This window comes from Malus domestica, chromosome 09, assembly GCF_042453785.1.
Source record: "Malus domestica chromosome 09, GDT2T_hap1".
In the NCBI taxonomy this organism is placed as follows: domain Eukaryota; kingdom Viridiplantae; phylum Streptophyta; class Magnoliopsida; order Rosales; family Rosaceae; genus Malus; species Malus domestica.
The window spans coordinates 18,626,078-18,653,111 of NC_091669.1; the positions used below are offsets into that span (position 1 = coordinate 18,626,078).

Below are 27,034 nucleotides of genomic sequence, written 5' to 3' on the forward strand. Positions count from 1 at the left end.
CTTGGGTGCTGCTTTTTTGAAGGTTTGAGTTGTCCTTCATATATGCCCTCTAACTGCTTGGTAAAATGCCAAAGAGGAGTTGTCGTTCTAATTTTGTTTTTAAATATAACTTGACCATTATATTCTTGTTATGCGTTGAAAGAGTAAATTTTCTCAATTGAAAGGAATTGGTAGTCTAGCAAAAAAATAATGGTGGAGATGGCAAGGAACATAGTATATAATCATGGCTTAATTTTTAAAGTTATTATATGTCTAAGAAATGTTTGTGAGCTTTACATGTGACCCCTCCGAATATTTTTTCTTGGATCCGCCGCTAACTGCATTCAACCTACAACGGTGACATCGCAAGTGCTAGCATAGCCCATCATTCCTTTCAAACCATGAATTAAGTAAGAAGAACGTGAAAGCTATTGTGTGAGAGGAGAAATTTTTCATTGTGATCGAAACACAGGTGGTACACCACGTGTTTTTATACAAGTGATGGAAATATTTTTTTTTAGTTATTAATTTTTTAACACACATATCTCACAATTTGTATAGTGACACGGAGTGCATCACTCCTTGTTTCGTCACACTGAAAAATCTCTCATCTAAGAGAGTGAGAACATGAAAATCCAGGGTTAGGTCCCAATTCTGACTTTACCATTATAAATATATATTCTAGCAGCGTGATTCGATTCCAATGTCGCTTGTGTGCAATTGATCTTTTCTTTTTTTTATTAGTTATGTCCTTGTAATAGCTTTTGCCATATTAACTAACTCATCTTTCACCGTGGTAGCTTCAGAAAAATATGCATGAGCCTTTCAGATACAATCTCAACGAGACGTTAACTAAATTCATCATTTACAACAAAAATAACACTAGGGATCACAATTACTCTGTCAAGGGAACAATTCATGTTTAAGGAACGACCTCCTGTATTCTTCTTGGTACATTCTTACATATATTACATATCTCACTTTTGTAACACAACCACATATATAGTTATATAACAGGTATAAGGTATACAAAGAGTTCCTCTACCTCACTTGGAAGTCGAGTGTCCTAACACAGAAAGCAAACATGAAGGCAAAGAAGACTGCGAATCCAACTAGAACTCCAGCCACTGGTCCCATGAAATTTGATTTAAATCCGAAGTGGTCTTCTATGTATCACAGTTGTGCCAGGTGTTATCCCTGGTGCTGTAATGGTCTCCTCAATGTCTCTATACTGTGACACAATCAATCCATACACCGTCCATGCCACGGGACATATCCAGTAGTACCAAACCCACCATTTGGGTATTTTCTGAAAATTCAAAAGATAAATAATTCGTGTTAACATACATATATAACGAGTTTTAATCACTTGATCACCATTGGGGACGAAAATCCGGAGTCACCAACTGTTAAATCAAAATCCAATAGTTGAGATTCAAACACAATTCAGAAAACTTAAACCATTGGATTTTAATCAGTTGGAAAATGGTCGCTGTGATTTTGTTGATCAATGTAGACCAATAAATCCGAGCATCATTTATAATCCAATTTAAATTAAAGTATATGGTTGTGGGAAGAAGAATACTAGTACTTACTGGTCTTGGAATGAAGAAACCGGAGAAGAGATTGAAGACTGAATAGAAAGCTGCGGCAAATATGGCTGCTACTTGGTGGTTCGGTGTGATGGAAACAGTCATCATGCCGGAGTATGTGAAGTAAAGGAAGGAGAAGAAGTTGATAAAGAAGAACCAGAAGAAATTTTCTACTTTCCATTGGAAGCTCACCATAGCATATACTATCAGTGTATGATAAGTGGTCTGAATAAACACATATGGTATTTCAATAATGACCTGCATGTCATACAAATGGTTTATTTGATTCAGATGACAATTTTTTATATAGCAACAAAAATCGGACTTATAAGTGTGGATGCAAATTTCCGCCTTCTTCTTTTTGGACAAAATTGTACCTACAAAACAATTAATACCTTATGTCAAGGCCAAGAGCCTCACACACCCACGATGAATGGGGGGGGCTTTGGCCGAAGAACCTCCGATGCCAAAGTTAGAATTTAGAGAGAAAAGTATTTGGAGAGTTTTTTGGGATTTTTGCCAAAATGTTGGAATGAGTGTTTGGTGAAAATAGGAGCCTATTTATAGGGCTAGGAGTGGCCGGTTTGTGAAGGGATTTTGTGGTTATGGTTTTGGCTTAATTATCCAATTTATTGGCTAATTAAGTATGAAAGAAGTAAATGGGAGGTTACAAAATTATTTATTTGTATAAATGGGGTAATAAAATGGAGAAAGTGAGAAATGTGAGGATGAAAAGGAAGTGGCCGGCCCTTTAACAATTTTTAGGTTAAATTGTATAATTTAATAGGTAATTAATGAATTAATTGGGTTATTAATGTATTAATTTACCAATTAATATTATTTTGGAGGTTACTTTGCAAAAAAGGGAATTTGATGAGATGAATATTGAATTGTTACCTCTTTAGAGCATTTTTGAGCTGTTCGCGTGCAGGAATCCTGGTGTGCCTCAAGGGTAGTTTGGTCCTCTTTTACTAAACAATCCACGTGTCGCCTTGTGATTATTTTTGGCTCCACAAATGCCCCCACACCTGCTGGGCTGCTCGTAGGAAAGGGCAGCAGGTGTAGAAATCTTCTTGCTCTAGGAAACTTAGGACTGCTTCCTATTTTGATGTAGATTCCCTCTTTAATGTGAAATTAGATACTTCTAGGAAAGGGAAATAAATTTCTCTCAAAGCCTATTTAAGTCCACCTTAAGTGGGTTGTTAAATCAACTTTGGAGAGTGATTTATTTTACCCTATAAGAGAGAGAAAGCTTAGAGGGTATTTGTTCCCTCTCCTCTAGCAATCTTCTACATCTTGTTCGTGCAAAGGACCGTCTTTCGTTGCTTTCTTTGCCTTCTCCTCGCCGCACCGATGTAAGGAAAATCTTGGGAGGTGCTGCCACAGGGCAGCCGTCGAGGCGGTGCAGCACGTCGGCTGGAAAGGGCCAGAAGTCGGCTTGGCATGGGCCAATGATGTCGTGTGGTAGGGGCCATTGTTTGTGTTGCTCGGCTTGATTGAAGCCAAGGATTGGCTCGGCATGGGCCAAGGAAGTGGCGTGGCATGGACAACAGTTTGGGCTACCACGTCTGGGCTGCTTGCCAAAAATGAGGAAACTGCTTGAGTTTGATTTCTCAGCTACCGTAAATGGAGCAGTCAAGGATAAAGCTGCCAAGATCGGAGTTGCTGAAGATGAAGTGTCGAAGCAATTAGTTTAACCTCTCACACTGGAAAGCATACCCTTTTGGGTGTCAAGGATTTGGTTTACCTTCTCGCACTGGAGAACAATTAGTTTAACCTCTCGCACTGGAGAGCAGACCCATAAAGGGTTTTGAGCAGTTGTTGTGGACAGCAGTTAAGCTAGACTTATGAATAACTTCTTGAATCTTCATTGAGAATAAAGAAATAAATCAACTATGCTGGAAGGTAGAAAACTGCATAACAAACTGGATATTCTTCGGCTTGTGAAGCCTTGTTCGTCGAGCTGCTTGAGTCTTCGAAGTTATTTGGAAAAAATCCAAACGTGGTTCAGGGGGTGATAGGAACTTCCCCTGCTTGTGTAGGCCATTTTGTTGACCTGTCAAGATACTCGTCGCATCGACCCTCATTTGTCAGCTTCTCAAGGTACTGCTTCCATTTCAGGCAGCTGTTGGTAGTGTGACCTGGTCCTTGATGGAATGCGTAATATTTTGTATGATCTAGCCTAGTAAGATCGCCTTTCATGGGTGGCGGCTATTCGAACCAAGGTTCATTCTTGAGCTTGCGGAGAATTTGGCCGATTGAAACTGTGAACTTGGTGAATGTTTGAAGCACTGAGTCTTCTGGTCGGGGAACATTCCATGTACTTCTTTTCCTACTCGTTTTTGTTAGACTGTTTGGCCTCGTCCCATAATGCATGCTTTTCTGCCAAAGCATACGAAGCTGCTAGGGTTAATTTTTCTCCCATGATCAATTTTTCGAATAAAGGATGTTCGGTGGGAAGCCCATTTCTGAATGATGTCGTTGCTATGTCTTCGTTGCAGCCAACAATCTTGGCCTTCTCCACTTTGAACCTCTTGACATAGTCGCGAATTGTTTCCTGAGGGTCTTTTATGATGCTGAAGAGATGGTCAGATGTCCTTTTGATTAAGCGGTTAGACGAATACTCCTTAGTGAAAACAAAGGAAAGTTCGTTAAAACTCCGGATCGACTGCGGCGGTAAAATGTGAAACCAGTCTTGCGCCTCGCCTTGTAGAGTTGTGGCAAAAATTTTGTACATAAGCGCATCTTTGTTCCTGTAGAGGATCATGGTACTGCGGTAATACTTGAGATGTCGATCTGGATCTTCGTCTCCCTTGTATGGAATGAAGTGAGGCATAGTGAACCCGCGAGGTGGATCTATCCACTCGATCTCATTCGTGAATGGTGACATGCTTATGTTGGTCATGTCTCGTCGAAGCGCATCGTCAGCAGCCTCGTTTTGTTGGAAATTGCACAGTCGTTCAGTTATGAGCCTATAAACTTCTTCTTGAATTTGCCTCTGTTAGGGCAATGGAATTTTCGACTGCCCTCGGTCGTGACCTATGGGTTTGGGCTGCTCTTTCCTATGCTCGACTCCTCTATGCCGCAGCTGCGGTGCATGTGGCATGTATCTGGCAAACGAACGGGCCGTTCGCAGGCTGCCGGTTGAACTTAAGTCGGATTGAGTGACTACTTCTCTCCGTCTGCCGTGCTGCCTACTCCGATGTGAGGTAGAGAATGCTCATTGCGAGCCTAATTGTGAATGAACAATTCGCCTGGAAGGTTGTCCATGTTGATAATCGGAGTGTGACCTCAACCGTGAACGTATGCTCGTCCGTGGGCTTGATTGGGAATGCACACTCCTCCGCGCGCTAAGATGAGAGTACGCTATCCCAAGGACCTAAGTGGGAGCGTAAACTACCAGAACTTTTGGATCGTGGCTGGTTGATAGGCTACTTGCTGGGACGCTGGTGGAGAGGTTCATTTGCCCTTGTCCTACTTAGGGACACCTCGTCTAGGGCAAGTTGGATCTCAGTGCGTTGCAAGAGTTGATTCACCAAGGTTGTCTATTGTGCAAGGGCGCTCGTCAACTTTATGACTTGTCATGACTGGTGCGAGAATTACTTGACACACAAATTAAACCCTCTTTTTGACAATTGTAGTATAGATGTAAGTAGGGTATCGTTCTAGGCCGGGGATTAGGAGGGATTGCTAATCTATTCTAAATTAATTTAAAAATATTAAATAAGACTCAAGGACACAAAACTAGGCTAAAAACTCTAATAACTCGAAACACACTTAGGATAACTCAAAATAATGAAAACAATCAAATTAGACACTAGGAACTGCAATGGATGGAAATTAAATTAAAAGACTAACAATAAAGAAAACTAAATAAATAATATAATTTAATAATGGATGGGTGTTTGGTTTTGATGAAAAGTAAATTAAACTTAATTAAATTACAGAATTGACAAAAACATAAAATTAAGGTAAAATGATAAATGACGGACTAGCTAGAGGGTTCTTCTCCACACATGTTATACTTGCATACAAAATGATTTCCAGTTGTTCATTTAATAAATTTTGAATCTCAATACTCCAGATTAACCGTGAATAGCATTTTTTTAATCTTCAAGTTTTCCTTAAGTTATTGAATTGGACGGAAAAACGCATACAACAATTCAAAACATTCTTCAAAAGTCCCCTACGTGAAAAGCACAATAGCGATACAATCAAAGATCATTAAACTTTGTGAAAACTATAAGCATTGACGAGGCATTCGTAACTATGAAAAGCATGATACTCTTGCCAAGAATTTACTTAACGTGATTGTGACTAGCAACCTTTACTACTTGTGAAAATAAGTTCATAACGATTAGGTGAAATTCACTTATATTCTAGCATCAAATTCATGCATGTAAATTAAGCGTGCACTCTCAACCAACATACACAAATCAGTTTTTATACGAACGGATAAGTAAATTGAAATCACAACTTATGAAATCACAACTGAAGGTAATCAATTCATATTACAAATATATTCATGGTTTCGAATTAACCTCTAGCCAAAATAAATTTAATTACACATTATTAAAACAAAAATAAAATAGAAGTTTGGAAAGAGTTAACCGAGAAAATAGATTGAAGCCTTCTGCTCTCTGTGCTCTGATGCTTCTTCTGCTGTGCTTCTCATCTCCCTCCCGCTGCCTCTCACTCCTCTCTTCTCTGACTTTTCTTCTGCTGCCAAGGCAGCCTCTCCTCGCGGACTCCCCTTGCTTGCGTCTGTCTCCCTTTGCTATTCTTTGCGCCACCTGGACTCCTTCCTTTCCGCCTTCTTTCCAGCTGCCAAAGGCAGCTTTGCTGCTTCTCTCTCTGACCTCTACAAAACAAAACCATCATGATGATGTTTCAAACATCATCATGACTTATCATTATTATATTTTTTTTAATTTAATTTAAAAGCTGATCTACACAGACAGTTTTGACAAATTTATTACATAAAATTTCACTTGTTCTATTTTTATTTTCTTTGCATAACAAATCCTATAAACACAAAAATAACGTAAATAGCTCAAAAATATAAGGAACTAACTAAGAAAAGACGAGTGAATTTGAAGTAAAAATATATATAAATATGATCTGATCAAATACCCCCACACTTAACTTTTGCTAGTCCTCGAGCAAAACAAAGAAAACATGAAAAAGTACTAACATGAAAAACATTAGTTTCCCCCTATGTGACCCTCATAGAATTTCATTCGAGAAAACAAATCATCAAGAACCATAGCTAGCATCAAGGAAATAATCCAAGTTCATCTTCCTTATTCAAATATTAGCAGTAATCTTTAAATCATCCTTGAAGTGTAGTGTGTGAGATAGCCATGCTAATGCAATTTCAAGTTTTTATTTTTAAAATCATCATATGCAAACTAGCGACCTTCTCACGGGATATGCACTTAATCACACATGTGTTTAGTTTTAATGTGTTTCGCTCAAAGAATCAAATGTGAAATTTCTACCATAAGCTTGCATAAAGATCACTTCTCCAGTCATAATTGCAAAACTTAAATCAAGAGGACTTTTATTGGATGTAATGAGGCTTAGAGATAGGGTTATTGAAATGAAAGAATAGGAAAACACAAGTTCCAAGCTACATTGCAAGCAATTCTTTTGTCTAGATTTATAAGAACTCAAGCTCTCCAACGATTCTTCTGAAACCTCCAATCACACCCTTAAACTGAAACTTGAACAACTTTTTATTTTCTTTGTGTACAATTTTTCTTTTTCTTTTTCTTTTCTTCTCTTTTTTCCTTTTTTTTTTTTTATATACAAACATGAAATACCCCCACACTTATTCTTTTGCCAAACACCTTCAAAGTACTTCACAAACGTTTCTCATAAGACAATCTCGCATTGCTCGCTTGGAAAGGGTAATGAAAAATGTTTCAGGTATAAGGGTAGACATATCTGGTGATAAGAAATAAAAGGTTCAACATACATGGCTCAAATTGGCAAACTAATGATATCATTTTTCTTTGGGAAACATGGTTATTTGGGCCATAGTGGTAAACCTAATGCCTCTATCATTTCCAAGTTCATGCAATCAATGACAAACAATTCGAAAGATCGTTACGCAAGTTCTAGAGATGTATCTCACATAAGTTCATCACACATAAAAAAAAATAGGAGTGTATGAAAAATGCACACACTTTCAATAGGCTCAAAAACTCACATAGGATGTATATGGTCACTAAATTCACATATGAAGCTTTAAGTCATACTTTAGTTTCACATTAACAAGGCTATGTGCATTTGGTTTTTCAAAGATGGTCAAACATGTACAAAACTAACAAGAGAATTAGGAATTTCACCAAACACATGTTAACTAAGTTCTTGATGATCATGGTTCAAATTTTTGATCCAATTATATCATTGGGTCGGGAAACTAACAAAAATCTGATTCAGAACAATAAGGGAAACAAGACAATATTTTTGGATTTTTAAATTTTCCGATTTTTTTTTATTTTTTTTTATTTTTTATTTTTATTTTATTTTTTTTTTTAAGAAAACAAAAACTAACAACACAGAAACAAATGAAATTCTAGAGATTTCTACCCCCACACTTAAACTTGACATTGTCCCCAATGTCAGAAAACACTATAACGCAAAATAAAAATAAAATAAAATAAATAAATAATAAGAAACAAAATAAAGCAATTGGACTGAAAACTTCCCTAGTTTGCAGTAAAATCAAGCGATGACCCCCAAGCTAAAATTCTGCAATCAACTTCAAGGGTGGAAATAACCAAAAGTTCCTGCAAAGAAAAGAAATAATTCAGTTAAGTACGCAAGAAAATTAATTAAAAAAAAATTGCAAACGAAAAATTGAAAATTACGATAAAAGATAATGAATAAAACTAATAAGTAATCATTGGTCGTGCTTGTTGACTTTCCACAGCTTTCCTCTTGAACAGGGTGACACTTAGCTTTTCACTTGCAAGTGATGATTTTATGATATTGTACGGCGAAGCTTTGCTCTTTGGGAATGTTGCAGTTCCTTATTTGTTCTCCAAGCAGATGTGGCAGCTTCTCTAGTTCCTCAGTTCGGACTCCTTCCGCTGGGATGATTGTGCAAGCTGCATTCTTCTCTGCTTGTTTCTTCTGCACAACGGGCAGGCACGAGGGAAAGGTGTTGGTCCTTATTTCTTTCTTCAATCTTTCCAAGTGCCCACCTCTTGCTTTCTTTCTCCTTGTCCCTAGCTGAATTGTCTCCACATGCTTCGAGGTATCATTTTCACTTCCCTTACTGTCCCCCAGGCAGATGTGGTAGACGAAGAGAAAGCATAAAATGATGAAGATGAGTACTCGAGAGCAAGGCTAGGTAAGCAATCAGGAAAGGGTTCCAGGCAGTTGGCTCCAGATTGGAAGATTGATACCAAATGCTGGCTGATTGCTCTCTTTCTCCTTGTCGGAAAACAAAGACAAGGAGAAGGACATGGAGAAAGCATGATATGAGATACTCTTGCTTTCAACCTTTATGATATGAAATACTTTTGCTTTGAATGGGTTGTTCGCAGGAGTATCCCAAGGAATGAGGAACACAGAGTGACTCGAGAGGATTCTTTGGGAATGCATTTTCGGAGATGAAGAGGTGTTGAGAGGGTGTGCTGAGAGAGTGTGCTTTTGCTGTGGAAGGCGAAGGTAGAAACTTATAGGACTTGTCTTCACAACCGGAACTGTTCTCTCACTTAGTGTCGGCAGCCGGTGGATGGGTGAAGAATACAAATTACACGCTTTCTGACAAAGCTGCCCGTAATTTCCGCAAAGCTGCCAGTTGCATGTGACAAGTGCTGACTAGGCTGAGAGAGACAGATGGTTGGAATCGGCACTTCGACAGACTGCCCGTGATTTTCGCAGAGCTGAGTTTGCGTGTGACGGGTGACAACACGTCTGGACGAATTGATCTTGCGAAATCCGGGGTTCGGCTCGTGGTTTCTGAGCAAGCCCAACTTTTAAGAAATGAACGCCTCTTTTGAGAAAAGAATCCGGCTTTTGAGAACGGAAACTCCTCTTTTGAGAAAAGAATCCGGCTTTTGAGAAAGGAGCCCCGACTCTTCGATTTGCGAAAGGACGCTTCTCTGAGGAGCGCCTCTTTGATTTCTTCTTTTTATAGAGACGTTAATTTTGTTCCACAACACACTTGAGTACCCTCCTGTAAACACTCCCTTCTTGCACTTGTTTAATCTTGATCATTCCGACTCTCTTCTTTCTTTACCACCTCTGAAAAATGTCTGGCCCTTCTGATCGTCGTTTTGACTTGAACATTGGTGAAGAGGCAGCTCCGCCTTCACCAGACAACATATGGCGGCCATCCTTCATATCCCCTACCGGTCCCCTTACCGTGGGGGATTCGATGATGAAAAATGACATGACCGCTGCGGTGGTGGCCCGAAACCTTGTCACTCCCAGAGATAACAGACTGCTCGCAAGGCGGTCTGATGAATTGGCGGTCAAGGAGTCTCTGGCTCTCAGTGTGCAGTGTGCGGGTTCCGTATCCAACATGGCCCAACGCCTATATGCCCGAACCCGTCACGTTGAATCCTTGGTGGCTGAAATACAGAGTCTCAAGCAAGAGATTAAAGGGCTCAAGCATGAGAATAAGGAATTGCACAAGCTCGCACACAGCTATGCCACCAGCATGAAGAGGAAGATTGACCAGATGCAGGACACCGATGGTCAAATTTTACTTGATCATCGGAGGTTTGTGGGTTTGTTCCAACAACATCTGCCTTCGTCTTCTGGGGCGGCACCGCGTAGTGAAGCTCCAACTGATCAACCTCTGCCGCCTCCTCCTTCTGTGGCCCCGCCGACTGCTGAAGCCCCGCCTACTACTGAAGCACCACCCGACCAATGAATACTATTAGTTTACATCATTGTAAAATATTTGTACTTTTTTTTTTATTTATTATTTTTTTTTTTTTTTATGTATTTTTTTTTTTTTTTTTTTTTTATCACTAATTTTAAATTTTATCTTTTTTTTTTTTTTTTTTTTTTTAATTTAATTTTTTTTTTTTTTTTGTAAATTAATGTAAAGAGACTTTGGTTAACCTTCCCCCACACTTAAACTAAGTAATACAAACTCACAGAAATCAACCAAATAACACAACTAACTAAACAAAACAAAATGAAAGCAGCAAAGATAAGGGTGTAAAAATGCAAATCTGATTGGGTTAGCGATTCCAAAGTCTCCCTTCGTTGAATGCTTGGGTTGCCTCCCAAGAAGCGCTTGATTTAACGTCTTTAGCCGGACGCATCTTTCCTTTAAATTTCCCTCAGCTCCATTTGTGCCTAAAATCAAAGAAAGAAAAATAAATCAAATATCAAAAGTAAAATACACAAACACCAATATAAACATAAACAAAAACAAAAATAAAAGGATTAGCAAAGTTACTAATCCCCGGCAACGGCGCCAAAATTTGGTGCGAGAATTACTTGACACACAAATTAAACCCTCTTTTTGACAATTGTAGTATAGATGTAAGTAGGGTATCGTTCTAGGCCGGGGATTAGGAGGGATTGCTAATCTATTCTAAATTAATTTAAAAATATTAAATAAGACTCAAGGACACAAAACTAGGCTAAAAACTCTAATAACTCGAAACACACTTAGGATAACTCAAAATAATGAAAACAATCAAATTAGACACTAGGAACTGCAATGGATGGAAATTAAATTAAAAGACTAACAATAAAGAAAACTAAATAAATAATATAATTTAATAATGGATGGGTGTTTGGTTTTGATGAAAAGTAAATTAAACTTAATTAAATTACAGAATTGACAAAAACATAAAATTAAGGTAAAATGATAAATGACGGACTAGCTAGAGGGTTCTTCTCCACACATGTTATACTTGCATACAAAATGATTTCCAGTTGTTCATTTAATAAATTTTGAATCTCAATACTCCAGATTAACCGTGAATAGCATTTTTTTAATCTTCAAGTTTTCCTTAAGTTATTGAATTGGACGGAAAAACGCATACAACAATTCAAAACATTCTTCAAAAGTCCCCTACGTGAAAAGCACAATAGCGATACAATCAAAGATCATTAAACTTTGTGAAAACTATAAGCATTGACGAGGCATTCGTAACTATGAAAAGCATGATACTCTTGCCAAGAATTTACTTAACGTGATTGTGACTAGCAACCTTTACTACTTGTGAAAATAAGTTCATAACGATTAGGTGAAATTCACTTATATTCTAGCATCAAATTCATGCATGTAAATTAAGCGTGCACTCTCAACCAACATACACAAATCAGTTTTTATACGAACGGATAAGTAAATTGAAATCACAACTTATGAAATCACAACTGAAGGTAATCAATTCATATTACAAATATATTCATGGTTTCGAATTAACCTCTAGCCAAAATAAATTTAATTACACATTATTAAAACAAAAATAAAATAGAAGTTTGGAAAGAGTTAACCGAGAAAATAGATTGAAGCCTTCTGCTCTCTGTGCTCTGATGCTTCTTCTGCTGTGCTTCTCATCTCCCTCCCGCTGCCTCTCACTCCTCTCTTCTCTGACTTTTCTTCTGCTGCCAAGGCAGCCTCTCCTCGCGGACTCCCCTTGCTTGCGTCTGTCTCCCTTTGCTATTCTTTGCGCCACCTGGACTCCTTCCTTTCCGCCTTCTTTCCAGCTGCCAAAGGCAGCTTTGCTGCTTCTCTCTCTGACCTCTACAAAACAAAACCATCATGATGATGTTTCAAACATCATCATGACTTATCATTATTATATTTTTTTTTAATTTAATTTAAAAGCTGATCTACACAGACAGTTTTGACAAATTTATTACATAAAATTTCACTTGTTCTATTTTTATTTTCTTTGCATAACAAATCCTATAAACACAAAAATAACGTAAATAGCTCAAAAATATAAGGAACTAACTAAGAAAAGACGAGTGAATTTGAAGTAAAAATATATATAAATATGATCTGATCAATGACAAGTGTTGTTCGCCATTTGGAATGGAAGAGCTTGGAAGGAATGTGCCTCATTGAGCAATGGAAGTGTGGTAGACTCCGGGTGCAAGATTTGAATTGGGAAATGTCAAATCCGCGGAGAAATATGGTGAAAATGCCCCCGGCTTAATGGTTGCTCAGGATAGTTGAGATATTCTCGGTTCAACTTGAGCTGCTTAGGAAACCATGGGAGGCAGGGATGCGGGAGCAAGCAGGACTGCAGGAGCAAGCTAGATTACGGGAGCAGGCTGGGTCGCGGGAGCAGGCTGGGTCGCGGAAGCAGGTAGGGCTGCAGAAGCATGTTGGATTATGGAAACAGGCTGGGTCACGGAAGCAGGCTGCTCAATACGTGATGCATGCGAATGCGAGGCTTGGGCTCGAATTGGAAACGCACTGGGCTCACGTTGGGCATAGAGTGACATGGTTTGGGCCGTGGCTTTGGTGGCATGGGCCTTGGATAACACAGCTTGGGCCGTAGTGGTGGAGCCATGGACCTCGCCGCGGGTGCCATGGTGGCCACCTCGGTGGTTGCCATGGTGGAGCCTTGTGGTGGTGGCGCCGCTCCCCCTAAGATCACGTTTAGTCTCGTAGATCACCGCGGTCCCATTTCTTAAATATTGGAATTTTCACTTGTGGAATTTTCTAAATTTCTAGCCATTGTATTTCTCTTTTACGTTTTATCAAAGAATCTTGGCAAATAAAAAATTCTAATAATAAGAATGTACGAAAAATACAAGTGGACTAGAAAATAGAGAAAATAGAGAAAAAACCTTTTTGCTCGAGTCTTCTACGAGTGTGAATCTCAACTCTCAATGAAAGTACCAATTTGTGGATGCAAATTTCCGCCTTCTTCTTCTTGGACAAAATTGCACCTACAAAACAATTAACACCTTTGGTCAAGGCCAAGAGTCTCACGTGCCCACGATGAATGGGGGGGGCTTTGGCCGAAGAACCTCCGATGCCAAAGTTAGAATTTAGAGAAATGTATTTGGAGAGTTTTTTGAGATTTTTGCCAAAATGTTGGAATGAGTGTTTGGTGAAAATAGGAGCCTATTTATAGGGCTAGGAGTGGCCGGTTTTTGAAGGGATTTTGTGGTTATGGTTTTGGCTTAATTAGCCAATTTATTGGCTAATTAAGTATGAAAGAAGTAAATGGGAGGTTACAAAATTATTTATTTGTATAAATGGGGTAATAAAATGGAGAAAAGTAAAGTGAGGATGAAAAGGAAGTGGCCGGCCCTTTAACAATTTTTAGGTTAAATTGTATAATTTAATAGGTAATTAATGGATTAATTGGGTAATTAATATATTAATTTACCAATTAATATTATTTTGGAGGTTACTTTGCAAAAAATGGAATTTGATGAGATGAATATTGAATTGTTACCTCTTTGGAGCATTTTTGAGCTGCTTGTGTGTAGGAATCCCGGTGTGCTTCAAGGGTGGTTTGGTCCTCTTTTACTAAAAAATCCACGTGTCGCCTTGTGATTATTTTTGGCTCCACAATAAGTGTGTTAAGTGAAACTAGAATCAATACTATATACGATCAAAATGTGAGTTAACGTAAGTATTTATTTGCCCCTCACCTGTGCCAGTGCACAAGGTAATGCAGATTACATCCCAGTAGAAAACTGTTCTTTCAATGGCGACAATTGGCTGCACCATTGCGCAGTTATCAACTCCAACAAAAAGAACAGCAGCGTACATAGCCCCGATAATCATGGTCATATCAGAACTGCTTTCCCTGGATAAGGAAAAAATTATAATGAGCAAGTAATTCGTGTTTGGAAAACTCTTGAACAAAAAATTTTAAATAGTTAAAAAAATGAGTACATAGCACATACCTTTTTGAGCCAACATCCCAGAAAATACTTCCTAGGAGAAGGGCAGCTGCCAAGGTAAAAAAGAATCTGACAAGGTTATAGTCAGGACTTCTCCAATATGTCCACCACTGCTTCCAGAGGCAAGACTGGAATTGCTTCCATGACGACTGAGAAAACTGAGTGGGGGAATAGAGGTCGTTTGCTCCAGCTGGTGGTGTGCTCAACTCATTTACTAAGGCTTTGTTTCTCCTGGTCATAAATATTGGAATATAAGTTTTATATTTTCCAAAAAACCAGCCAATCCGGAACCCTGCAACTAAATAGTATTATTTACAAAATTTTTTTCTACTTACTGATACTAGCCAGATGATTTGTAGTTGTTCGTCGCAGGAATCTCCTGGCGGACGAGCACACAGCTCCCCTGGGAGAATGGCGTCGGTTGAGGGTATCTGTCGTACTTCTGCTTTCTTCTCGGACTCGCTCGGGCAAGCCTTTGTCGGGCAGATCTTGGTCGGGCAAGACACACTTCGGGCAAGGCTCGTCGGGCAGTTCTGAAAGAGAAGGACAGAGTTAATTTGAAAGGGTGCCTTTGTGGGGCCTTAGGTGTAGGCCTTAAGTCTCACAATCAAGATTAACTTTGTCGTGCTCAGGCGTGCCACTGCCATCTTTAGTATGGCAGATGTTGAATGGGTGTTAAGCTTTGATTGAATATGTATACGCCCGAGAAACCAAGTTAGATATAACAGGTGCCTTTGTGGGGCCTTAGGTATAGGCCTTGAGGCTTCCTGTCAACCTAAACCAGCGCTTGGATGTATCATATTTGGTCTTTTATGGTTGCCAGAGTCTTATCACTATTATACCTTTGATTATCTGAATCCAAGAGGTAGGACGAACCCAAATGAGTGCCTTTGTAGGGCCTTAGGTATAGGCCTTGAGGCTTCCCATCAGAGTTAATCCTTATACTCGGACCAACTAGACCGCAACATGAAATGAAGCTAAAATAGATGCCTTCGTGGGGCCTTAGGTGTAGGCCTTGAGGCTTTCTATCAGAATTCACTCCATGCTTAAGCTTTTTCTACGAATCAAGATATAATAGCAACAAAACGGAGAAATAGATTGATTACTTGCGCCCCAAGTAACTTCGGACTTCTCGCTTATCAAGGATTGTCGTGGATGGGTTGAGTCCATATAGAGTTATTTTTTATGCCTTGAGGCCAAGGACTTTACTGATCTTTAAATTACATGCCCGCGGGCTTAAGACTTAGATCTGATTTGAACTCTGACGCGATTCAGATCGGATTCAAGTGCTGAAGACTCATTTTCATTATGACTTTGCTAGAAATAACTTGTATATAACTGGGAATATATAACATGTTATTGTGCTTTTAAAAGAAAGAAAAGACAAAGACAGAGCAAAGATAGTCGGGTAAGTTTGAACCTTATCGGCCAAGGCTGAACTTCTTACAAAATCTATCTTTGTGGCTCTGTCAGAGGTCTGAAAGCTTTTAGAGGGGTTGACGGGGGAGAAGAGGATACAAAATGAATCGATACCACCATGAACAAGGTAGCAGAGCTATTACAGGGGTTTGGGAAGGTTTATCCCGAATGGGATGAAGGCTTCTGCTGACTACAGCTTCGTTGAAGGCAAATCTGGCTTGAGCAGAGTTTTGGCTTTTGTTTGTTTGTTTGAGTGTCCTTAATTCTGTCTTCTCTTCCTCCTTTTATAGACGACTTCAGCTTGGGTTCCTGTAGCAATAGCGGTGCCCGAATGCGGTTTGGTGATGACTCACTAGCTTTTTTACATGAATGCCACCAATAAAGTACTTTATTGGGCTATGTAGTGACTGAATAGCCTACCCCCTGTGGTCTTTGAGTAGGTAAGCAGGTGGCCTTTGTAACTTGTGCCCAGCCGAAAGCCTCTTTCCTGCCTCCTAAGTTTTCCTCTGGGCCTTGGGTTTGGGCCGACTTTCTCTCTGGCCCAAAGTTCAGATTTTATCCCAAACAGTGCCCCCTTCAATTGATGTTAAGGTTGGGATCCCAAGCGCCAACATTAAATGAATAACAACATGCGTGCCCTTTGAGCTTCTTGCGACCTTTAAACTGCCTTCTGGTTCTCTATAAATTCTGGCTTTGGAAACCCTTTTCAAGTCATTACCTCTTCTTCATTTTGGTCTTCACCCTTCATCCACCTTGAATCCTTCCGTCTCCCCACTGAGAAATGGGTTCCTCAGGTTTTGAGTGGAGTTTCCTGAAACTCCTCTTTCGTGAGAAAAAAGAAAGTTTTCACCTGATGATTGCTACCTCCAACACCTTTGGTCGATCACCCCTCTACCTCCAACACCCTTGGTCAGGCGGTCTCCTCTTGATGACTGATCTTCCCACAACTTGTGGTGATAAGTCGGGCTTCATCATCATACATGGTGAAGATCTTGTGGGAGGGTCCTCTACCAAGCTCATGTTGGCCGCCCAACCCGATCACCTGATTGGGTTTCAACCAAGAAGATAGCGGGAAACCAGTTGAAGACACCAACACTTTCAGAGAGGATCAAATGTAATACATAAGATTTGGTATCTTGTAATCTCATCAATTTGTCGACATGAAATAAGTATTTTTATCTATTTCTGCATCTCTGCCTTCTTTAAATGTTTGGATGAACAAAATACCGTATGTGAATTTCTAAGGTCCGTCTCACTCTGCTCCCTCTTCGATATAGCAATCCCTAACATCCCATAATGTAGGACAATATTTCTTCAAGAATTTTGCATTAATAGGGTGTTTCTGCTCATTGCCTTCGAGGTCTGCTAGATAATATCCTCCTTTGTTCAAAACCCGACTAATAATAAAAGGACCTTCCCATGTCGGGCTCCATTTCCCGAAGCCACGCAGCTGAGCGCCTAGCGGGAGGACCACTTTCCACGCTAAATCTCCTTCCTTGAAAGACTTTAACTTCACCCTTTTGTTATAAGCTCGGGCAACAGCAATCTTTCCTTCTTGAATCTGGTTCAAGGCTTCAATTCGGGCTGCATCCAGATCTTCAATACCTTGACACATGGCTTCGATATATTCTGCACTATGCAACCCAAATTGGTTTTGAATTCTTACGGAACTGACGTTGATTTCCATAGGAAGCACTGCATCTTGCCCGAAAGTCAAGGCATAAGGAGTCGTGCCTGTCCCCGCTCTTTTAGAAGTCCGGTATGCCCACAACATGTTCCCTAGCATCTCATGCCACCTTTCTGGACTATCAATCACCATTCTTTTAATAATGTTGACCAAGATCTTGTTGCTAACCTCTGCTTGCCCATTTGACTGAGGGTAGTATGGACTGGATTGGATCATCTTTATTTTGTACTTGCTTGCAAACTCTTCAACCTCCTTTGAAATAAACGATGGCCCACGATCCGTTACTATAGTTTCAGGCACCCCATACCTGTGCAGGATCTTGGTCTCAATAAAATTCTTGACCACGGCTGAAGTTATGGATTTTACTGCCGATGCTTCTACCCATTTGGTGAAGTAATCCGTTGCCACAATTATGAAAGTATGTCCCTTACTAGAGGCCGGATAAATCTGCCCGATGAAGTCCATTGCCCATCCTCGGAACGGCCAAGGCTTGACCACTGGATTGAGAGGTACTGATGGTACGTGCTGGAGAGGTCCATGTCTCTGACATTCTTCACATCCGCGGGCATAGGACTTACAATCTTTTTCCATGTCGGGCCAGAAATAACCATACCTTCTGAGTAGCCATCTCATCTTTGTTCCCGCTTGATGTGCTCCACATATTCCCTCATGTACTTCGGCCATTACTCTCATGGATTCCTCTAGGCCTAAGCATTTTAATAGCAACCCATCTGGGGTTTTTCTCAACAGATTTTTTGTCCACAAGACATACTTGGTTGCTTGCTGCCTGTTCTTCTTACTTGTGGGTGAAGAAGGATCTTTCAGATACTGAGTAATAGGTGTCCTCCAATCTTCCACCTCGGTCTCTAGAACCATTACATCCAGACTGAACCTCCGATCTAAGATAGAGGGAAGGTTTCTTGTTTGGATCTCAACATCAACACCATACTTCCTTTCTTGCATTGGCACTCCTGAAGCTAGTTGCGCCATTTCATTGGCTGCCAAGTTAGATCCCCTAGGAATGTGATTGACTGATATCTCAGACTCCCACAAACTCAGCAGTTGTGTTGCTGCCATATAGTACCCTGCCATAGTGATATGTCTGCATTTGAACTCGCCATTTAGTTGATTTATCACTAACTCTGAATCACCAAAGATCTCTACTTCAGTTGCCCCCAAGTCCATCAGGATTTCCAGGCCGATAATCAATGCCTCATACTCCGCCCGATTATTGGTATTTTCTTGATAATCAAGTAGGAAGGAATAGTAATGATAAACCCCTTGAGGGTTTATAATCACAATTTCAGCTCCTGCTGCCTTCTGAGTGTAGGATCCATCGAAATATAGCTTCCAAGGTGTAATCCAAAGACCTGCTACTCTCCTTATCTCTTGCTGGATCCAATCTTCTTTGCCCGAAACATCACTTCTTGGTGGGATCCATACATTAGCAACTTCTAAACTTCCCGGGATATTGATTTCCTCGCTTTGAGACTCCTGATGTTCGGTCAGGAAGTCAGCAATTGCCTGGCCTTTGACTGCCCTCTGGGGTATGTACTGAAAACTGAATTCTGATAATGCTAGAATCCACTTCCCAATCCTCCCTGCTAGCATAGGTCTTGACAACATATACTTTATCACATCTGTTTTGGCGATAATGTGCACATGACAAGGTAGCATGTAATGCCTTAGCTTGCTGGCAGTAAAATATAGAGCCAAACACAGTTTTTCCACCGGAGAATATCTTGTTTCTACCTCGGTCAGAATTCTGCTGAGGTAATACACAGCCTGCTCTTTTCCTCCTTCATTATTCTGGGCTAGTAGACTCCCAATTGATCTTTCCGATGCAGAAATATATAGTTTCAATGGCTTTCCCCTTTGAGGTGGCACCAGCACTGGTGGGGAAGTTAAGTAAGCCTTGATGCTATTAAATGCCTGCTGGTGGGTTGGCCCCCACTCAAAATTCTCCCTATCCTTCAATCTTAGTAGCGGAGTTAGTGGCTGGATTTTGCCCGCCAAATTGGCAATGAATCTCCTTAAGAAGTTGATTTTACCTAGCAATCTCTGAAGCTGTACTTTGTTGGTAGGTGGAAGTGACTCTAATATTGCCCGAGACTTATTTTTGTCCACCTCCACACCTCTCTAATGCACCAAGAATCCCAAAAAATTGCCCGCTCTTACTCCAAAAGCGCATTTCTTTGGATTCATCTTCAACTTGTGGATCCGCATCCTCATCAATGCTTGCTTGAGGTCCACGAGATGCTGCTCTTCTGTCTTAGATTTCACCACAATGTCATCGATATACACCTCCATGCTTTGGCCAATTAAATCATGAAAAATGGCATTCATTGCCCTTTGATACGTGGCGCCTGCATTTTTGAGCCCGAATGGCATGACCAGATATTCATATGCCCCCACATGACCAGGACATCTAAAAGCTGTCTTATGAATATCCTCTGGCGCCATCTTTATTTGATTGTAACCGGCATTTCCATCCATAAACGATAAAACTTTATGCTTTGCTACAGCATCTATGGATAAGTCAGCCATGGGCATGGGATATTCATCCTTTAGTGTGGCGCTATTAATATTCCTATAATCAACACAACACCGTACTGCTTTTGTTATAGCTTTTAAAACGGGTACAATGTTGGCTAGCCATTCTACATATTTGGCTGGTCTAATAAAGCCAGCTTTCACCAGCCTTTCAATTTCTTCTTTGACTTTTTCTTCTATCTCCTTTGACATCCTTCGTGGTGCCTGCTTGACAGGTTTATATCCTTCCTTGATGGGCATTCTATGTTCCACCAAGGCTGGGTCTAATCCTGGCATCTCGGTGTAATGCCAAGCAAAACAATCTTTGAATTCTTGCAAAAGAGAGATAATCTTGGCCCGATCCTCAATCCTTAATAAACCGCTGATTTGAATTGGTCTCGGATCCTCTTCTGTGCCTAGATCAATAACTTCCAATGGATCCTGGACTTCTGGAGGTGGCTTATCAGGCTCTGCACACAAAAATTCAACTAACTCCGGGTTCTCGGGCAGACCGTCTGGCTCGTCTATATCGTAGACGCATTCGGCCATTTGAATGGCCTTATCTAACTCCTCTGTGCAAGATTCTTCCTCATTTTCCTACTGGCTGGTAGAAACTTTCCCCTGCCACTCCTGCTCTTCTTTATCCAAGAGCTTTTCTTCCTGTCTTCTTCCCTTTCCATCACCAACAGTCTTTTAATCAGGGATCTGACTGCCATGACCTGATCTTTCTTCTTTTGTTCGATCATTGATGGTATAGAGAGTTTGGTATAAGACAGGGTCTCTCCCACTCCTCCTTGGTAAGGAGCATCCCTTGTTCTAGAAGCTTTCGGGCCGTCACCTTGGTAGGGCGGCCGTTCTCATCAGCTCCTAAACATTTCAAAATTCCCACGTTGGGATTGTAGAAATTTGCTTCTGCAACATTAGCTGAGGGGAGGAACGGCCGTGATTCGGCCTCTACCAACTCCCAAAAGCTTGATCCTTCAGTACTTGCCTCGTGGTATACAGCCACTTGTTGATGAAGAGTAGAAGGTATGGCTAAACTTTGATGAATCCAATCTCTTCCAAGTAGGGCCCCGTAAGTGGAAGTGCAGTCTACTACAAAGAACGCCAACATTATTTTCTTGGACCCCAGATCTACCTCCAAAGGTAATATCCCATGAGTCCTGGTGATGGCACCTGAAAAGCTCGAGACTGTAAGGTTTGTGGGAATAAGATCTTCAGTGCTTCTCCCCATCCTCTTCATCTGCTTGGCTGGCAATATGTTAACAGCCGCTCCTCCATCAATCAAAATTCTTTTGAAAGGTACACCTTCCAGATGAGCTGAAACGTATATAGGCTTCAGGTGGTTGGCCAACGAAATACTTGGGCGGCTGAACACCATTTTATCTGTGTAAATCCGTAGGGGACCACCTTTAGGTACTTTTGAGGATTCAACCTTGCCTGAGTCTTCCTCTGTAACTACCTCCACATTGACGTGAGCCATCATCGGCTCAGTTGTTACATAATCACCTTCCATGGTAGCGGGCTGGTCAGGCCTGGCGCCAAACATGGTGGATAATACATACGTCATGTTGATGTGGAAGTTGCTGGGTTCGAGCAAGTCCTCCTTCTTGCTCCCAACGAGATCCATGAACTCGTCTAACCAGGCCATTGCATCGGCTGGTAGTAAGGGCTCTGGTATCCCTTCCTGTTGTGGTTGATTCATGTCTCCGTACAGCGCTTGCTTTGGAACTTCACCAAACGGATCCAAAGGCAGAAAGGTTGGTCTCCTCTCAGATGTAACAGTTTCCTCATGGGTGGGCCCTGGCCTCCAACCAGGTGTTGGCATCATAGTCAGATCTTCCTGAGCCCTTCTTAAGATCCTATACTTGCCAGGATGTTGGCTTTGTGGCACATGATTCCCCATACCCTCCGTCTTACCGTTGGCCCTTTCTACTTCCTTCTTACTTCGCCAACGAAGCTGACTACTACTTCCAGATGTTGCCCTCTCTGGCTTTTGATTTTTTGAGGCTTCAGAGGTGATGGGGGTCATCAGGGAATTCATGTAGGCTTTGTGCTGCCTTTGAACCCTTCTGACCATGGATGCTCCCATTGGTCTGGTGGGCTGCCCATCTTTTCCAACTACATACCATTTCCGCCCACGATATGTAGGAGTTGCTTTCTTAAGAGGATTAGCTATCCCATCAGTTCTTCTGACTTCCTTCCCCTTTTGGCCATTTTGAAGCTGCTCTGTACTTCTTTGGAGTTTGGCTTCCATGTCCTCTGCCTCGTCAGAAACTTCATAGTTTCGAAATACTTCTGACAACGCCTTGGGTTGGGAATCACCTTCTAAACGTTGAAAAACGCTTCGGGAAGTATTTTTTCTTGTAGCCTGCTTAAGCCTTTCGCGGGCTTCTCTTTTAATTAACTCGTGATCAATAAGGACTCCAGCTGGGGGAATCTCGAGTTCACATTCACACTGGCATTTACTACACATAACCAGCCCTTTGATTATGGCAGCCTTTGGGTACTCGGATGGTTTGCCTATCCCTTCCGTAGGTCGTTTGGCTAGTTTCCCTTCTTCTTCTTCCCTTATAATTTTCCCTTTTCCTTTCTCTGCCCAGGTCATGTTGAGCATGTTTACCGGGGCTTCAGAAAAGAGCAACACAGGGTTGACTATGACTACCTCATCTGGTTGGGTAGTCCTGTGTCTTTCTCCTTTGGGAGGAGCCAAACCTGTCTCATTTCTAGTGCTTAGGGAGGCTTCATTCAGTCTCTGTAGCATTTGAAACAATGTATTCTGTAAATCTTCTGGCATGTTTAGCTTTATCTTCAGATCAGAGGGTCCCACTGGGCGTGCCAAAACTATGTTCGTCGCAGGAATCTCCTGGCGGACGAGCACACAGCTCCCCTGGGAGAATGGCGTCGGTTGAGGGTATCTGTCGTACTTCTGCTTTCTTCTCGGACTCGCTCGGGCAAGCCTTTGTCGGGCAGATCTTGGTCGGGCAAGACATACTTCGGGCAAGGCTCGTTGGGCAGTTCTGAAAGAGAAGGACAGAGTTAATTTGAAAGGGTGCCTTTGTGGGGCCTTAGGTGTAGGCCTTAAGGCTCACAATCAAGATTAACTTTGTCGTGCTCAGGCGTGCCACTGCCATCTTTAGTATGGCAGATGTTGAATGGGTGTTAAGCTTTGATTGAATATGTATACGCCCGAGAAACCAAGTTAGATATAACAGGTGCCTTTGTGGGGCCTTAGGTATAGGCCTTGAGGCTTCCTGTCAACCTAAACCAGCGCTTGGATGTATCATATTTGGTCTTTTATGGTTGCCAGAGTCTTATCACTATTATACCTTTGATTATCTAAATCCAAGAGGTAGGACGAACCCAAATGAGTGCCTTTGTAGGGCCTTAGGTATAGGCCTTGAGGCTTCCCATCAGAGTTAATCCTTATACTCGGACCAACTAGACCGCAACATGAAATGAAGCTAAAATAGATGCCTTCGTGGGGCCTTAGGTGTAGGCCTTGAGGCTTTCTATCAGAATTCACTCCATGCTTAAGCCTTTTCTACGAATCAAGATATAATAGCAACAAAACGGAGAAATAGATTGATTACTTGCGCCCCAAGTAACTTCGGACTTCTCGCTTATCAAGGATTGTCGTGGATGGGTTGAGTCCATATAGAGTTCTTTTTTATGCCTTGAGGCCAAGGACTTTACTGATCTTTAAATTACATGCCCGCGGGCTTAAGACTTAGATCTGATTTGAACTCTGACGCGATTCAGATCGGATTCAAGTGCTGAAGACTCATTTTCATTATGACTTTGCTAGAAATAACTTGTATATAACTGGGAATATATAACATGTTATTGTGCTTTTAAAAGAAAGAAAAGACAAAGACAGAGCAAAGATAGTCGGGTAAGTTTGAACCTTATCGGCCAAGGCTGAACTTCTTACAAAATCTATCTTTGTGGCTCTGTCAGAGGTCTGAAAGCTTTTAGAGGGGTTGACGGGGGAGAAGAGGATACAAAATGAATCGATACCACCATGAACAAGGTAGCAGAGCTATTACAGGGGTTTGGGAAGGTTTATCCCGAATGGGATGAAGGCTTCTGCTGACTACAGCTTCGTTGAAGGCAAATCTGGCTTGAGCAGAGTTTTGGCTTTTGTTTGTTTGTTTGAGTGTCCTTAATTCTGTCTTCTCTTCCTCCTTTTATAGACGACTTCAGCTTGGGTTCCTGTAGCAATAGCGGTGCCCGAATGCGGTTTGGTGATGACTCACTAGCTTTTTTACATGAATGCCACCAATAAAGTACTTTATTGGGCTATGTAGTGACTGAATAGCCTACCCCCTGTGGTCTTTGAGTAGGTAAGCAGGTGGCCTTTGTAACTTGTGCCCAGCCGAAAGCCTCTTTCCTGCCTCCTAAGTTTTCCTCTGGGCCTTGGGTTTGGGCCGACTTTCTCTCTGGCCCAAAGTTCAGATTTTATCCCAAACAGTAGTATTGAGCAAAGTCCATTCCAAGCCGGACCTCAATTGACGTTGAGCTCGCCTCAAGCATCCATGTAGCTGGATTATACTTCTCTTTGATTTTTGGCACACCAGGAACCGCCTGGAATTAAGTCGGTAAGTATAGACTTAGATGACAATCCTTTGATTTCTTTTTACAAAATTAAGATATGAAAAAAGTTGCACGCAGATAAAATACCACAAAATATTCAACAATCTTGTGATAATTGCGGCCCAGTGGTCCTAAGTAGATAACTTGTCCTCCTAAGTAGATAACTTGTCCTTCTCTCTTCATCAGTAGCAGCTCATCAAATGCCTCAAATATATCTATGCTAGGCTGATGAATTGTGCAAACAACTGTTCTCCCAGTGTCCACTGTATTTCTAACAGTCCTCATAACAATGGCAGCTGCCCTTCCATCAAGACCTGATGTTGGTTCATCCATGAAAATGATTGAGGGATTGGCATCAAGCTCAACAGCAATCGTTAACCTCTTTCTTTTTTCTGTTAACAACCCTGAAACTCCGGGAAGCGCTACTAAAGCATCTTTGAGATTGTCTAGCTCAACCAGTTGCATCACTTGACCTACAAAAATCTGCAAATATATATAGTATATGCAGTTCAGCATTTAAATAATTGTGCTACGCGTTGTTCAGAGAAGCAGTGCAAATCATGGTTTTACCATCTTTTCCTTGTTGACTTCTTTAGGGAGTCTAAGGAAAGCTGAGTAAATCAACGATTCTTTTATAGTAACTTGGGGTGAGTGGATATCAGCTTGTTCACAGTAACCAGAAATTCTTGCTAAGGTTTCTTGCTTCTTAGGGTACCCGGAAATTCTAATGTCACCTTCAATGTAACCTCCAGTCTTTCTTCCTGCTAAGACATCCATCAAAGTTGTTTTCCCAGCCCCACTGACGCCCATTAGAGCAGTCAAGATCCCAGGCCTAAATGCACCAGTTACTTCACGAAGTAGTTGCAGCCTGTCCTCTGTTACTCCTTCCTCCTTCATTTCCTGTTATAGTGAACTAAGTTAGCTAATTAAATAGTGAAGTTGGACTACAATAAAATGTTTCAGATAAACAAAGAGTGAAATATAGAAAAAAAGAAAGATTACAGAGGGCATGTCCACAAAATAATTAACACTGTCGAAGGACATTGCAAGAGGAGTGAAAGGTAGAACCATTCCTCTCTTGGGGGCAACGCCACTGGAGACTTCGAGAGACGAATCAGCATTTCTATCCAGTCCACTAGAGCTAGATCGACTGCTCATTTGTCTGACTTTCATTTCTCCTACGAAAAGTTTAATCCAATAAGAAACTCGGATAACAATGTGTTCCTTTACAATTGACAATATTTTGCTGTTTCCTACTTGTATTGTTTCCATCAGTAGATGATAATGATTGAGGCAATGAAACTTTCTTGGATGGGGGTCTTCTCAGTCTTGGCTCTTCCTTTGATTCTTCTTGGTCTAGCTCCATTTTGTTTGCTGCTTCTTCAGATATGATGGCTTGTGGCTTTCCAGGAGCTAATTTATTGAAACAAAACCATGAAAAACTGTCACTTTAAAAGTTTAAATGAAAGAAGAAATTCCATGTTAGACATAAAAAGGAATATTGACTCTTACCATTTAGGTACATAAGAGAGAGCGTATAAAGGGAGTTGAATAGAACAATAAACCCCAGAAGAGCGCCAGAACCAATCCAAAACCAGTTTTGTTGTGGTAAACATCAAAGTTATTAAGCACTGCCTCACCCACGCTGGTAACATTATCTAAAGCCTGCAGCACAAGGAAGTTCAATGCAGAAGTTTAGCCTTTTTGTTACGTTAAACAAATGTATCTCATAAACGACATGTGCAAGGAAGAGCTTAAGTTTAGCGTACCCGTTTGTTCATCCACCTCGGAGCATACATTTCATTTACTGAGATAGGATTGAAGCCATATGACAAAGGTGCAATCCAGTATGCCCACGTCCACCAATCTGGAATTTGACCTGTCACAGATGAAGCAACTCATTGAATATTCAGTGAAATACTAATTTGGTCCGTTTTTGTTAGTTTTTGACTAATTTTTGAAAACTACATTTGCAATAAAGATGTAAAGTACTTGGATTTAATGGAAGACGTGGCACAGAACCGAGCACAATGACATTCTGGGATTCATACAGCTGACCCCACTTAGTGAGAAAAGGCTTTGTTGTTGTTGTTGTAAATTTGCAACTCAAACTAACCTTTTGGAATTATGAAACCTCCAAGCATGAAACTAGAAGAGTGAGAGTCCCGCCAGTGTTTGATATGATCATGGTCCTGCTAACTTCAGCAATAAGCCTAAATAGCGATGATGCCATTTGTTGGATCAGAAATACCAATAATAATTGCTTGAAAAACCTGCAAATATTTTGATATCTGCAATTAGTATCTCAACGACAAGAAACTTTTCAACCCACATATGCTGGTATGATACAGAAGTAAGCGAAAAAGAG

General features: G+C 40.9%; 1 pseudogene; it reads right to left on the reverse strand.

Moving 5' to 3' along the window:
• Nucleotides 1-1,020: 1,020 nt before the first annotated feature.
• Nucleotides 1,021-27,034, reverse strand: part of LOC103449845 (ABC transporter G family member 36-like) — a 31,511-nt pseudogene continuing 5,497 nt past the window's right edge.